Raw genomic sequence first — 2,192 nt, forward strand, 5'->3', positions numbered from 1 at the left:
GTTTTCAAGGGGTAACTATCATAAACTTTTTTTGAACTTTGACGCGCGATTGTGCGGTAACCGTTAGGCCTACGGGGGGTGCGGATTGCGTCATCAGGTGTGTAAATTCTTCCTCTTTAGCCAGAACACAGTCAATTTGCCCTTGGTGAAAGTCGCCAAAACACCCCTGAATTGCGGTTGTGGGAGGTAGGCTACCCTGCATGAAATAATTGCGGTCTTTACTATAATCTAATAAAGGAGACACAGCATAGTTTTATGCCAGGAAGGCCTTGCTTGACTAACTTGCTGACTTTTCTGGGGAGAGAGACGTCTTACATAGATTCTGGTTTCCCAGCGGATGCGATATATTTGGACTTTTCAAAGGCATTTGACAAGGTTCCACATAAAAGACTACTGATGAAGATAAAAGCACACGGGATTGGGGAGAGTATCCATAGATGGATTGATGAGTGGCTAAGAGACAGGCAGCAGAGAGTTGTCGTGAGAGGACAAATATCAGAATGGAGGTGGGTAAAGAGTGGAGTGCCCAAGGGATCAGTGCTGGGCCCCCTCCTGTTTACTATATATATGAATGACATTGATGATAATGTAGTCTCACATGTCCTCAAGTTTGCTGATGACAACGATCTTTAGTAGAGTTGCAACTCAAGAAGAAGTTGACAGCTTAGGCTACAGGAGGATGTGAATAATCTAAAACGATGGTCAAAGGAGTGGCAAATGTTATTTAATGTGCATAAGTGTAAATGTTTATATATAGGTCATGGGAACAGTAACCAAACATACAGACTGGGAGAGCAGGAGATTGTAAATGAAGACCAGGAGGACTTGGGAGTGAAAATATGTAAAACGTTGAGTCCAAGTGCCCACATAGCGCATGTGGTATCAAAAGCCAATCAAGTGATGGGAAGCATAAGGAGAACCATAGAGTGCAAGAGCAGAAACAATATTCTATATTTGTATAAATCCTTGTTAGGCCCCACTTAGAGTATTGTCAGTAGGCATGGAGACCATATAACCAGCATGACATAGATAACATAGAAATGTGTAGAGAAAGATGACAAGGATGATCACTATTAGAAAGGACACCTATGAAGACAAGTTGGGGAAGACTGGTTTTGTGTCACTATAAACGAGGAGAATTAGGAGTGATCTTATTGAAGTCTTCAAGATAATGAATGGACTGGAGGGACTGAAGGTGGAGGATTTTTTTTATTATGGACCGAAGAGAGAGCAGAGGACATCCATACAAGATATAGAAACAGAGACCACAACTAAATGTGAGGAAGTATTTTTTTACGTGCAGGATAGTGGACAAATGGAACAACTTGCCAAGGGAGACAGTAATGGCAAAAACAGTGAATGGTTTTGAGGCAAAGTTCGATCCATTAGTAAGGCAAGTGGGGGGGCACCACATGAGCCAGCAAAGGCTTACTGCCCCGATCCTGAACCGACCACCTCAAGCTTACTGACGGTGAGATGGAGCTGGTAAGAATAATCTAGGGTGTAACCTATGCTTAACCTAGGACCTAACACTATTTTGCATTATATTAACATAACCCAACCTAACTAACCTAACCAATGCTAGGGTTAACCTAGGGCCTAACCTAGGCTTAATCTAGGGCTTAACCTAGTACCTAACCTAATGTGACCTACCTTTAACGGTGGTTCTGAGTTGAAGGTCGAGGTTGATAGTCATTACTTGCCGTGGAGGTATGTGTGAATTGTCTAGAAATGTGCCCTTATAATCCAAAACAGTGAATTTGCACTGGATTTTCCCCTTATTTTTCTGACTTTTCTTCCACTGCCTGCAGTTCCACTGATGTCTATCTTCACGATATTTGCAGGGCAAATTGCACATTTTACACTGAGTTTGACGTGGCAAAACTCCGTGTTTTCTTAACAGTTCAATAGATGTTTCGTTATTACTGTGGTAGTCCTTGATAATTTGCCAATAATCTGTGCTACATTCAATACAAGCTTGAAACTCAACACCAGAAGCTATGACGATGACTGAATTCAAAAGTTGAGCCTCCCAATGTCACACACAACAGCAGTTCAACGTACGATTGTTTGATTGGCTGGTTTCAAAAGCTGAGACGAGCCGAAAGACCGTAACTTATTTAGCCATAATTCAGATAATTTATCTCAACACTGGGATATACTAAGCATTAGTATTATAATTTTATTATAAC

Source organism: Coenobita brevimanus, chromosome 30 (genome assembly GCF_032717465.1).
Source record: "Coenobita brevimanus isolate Jiangsu-jjx chromosome 30, ASM3271746v2, whole genome shotgun sequence".
Lineage (NCBI taxonomy): Eukaryota > Metazoa > Arthropoda > Malacostraca > Decapoda > Coenobitidae > Coenobita > Coenobita brevimanus.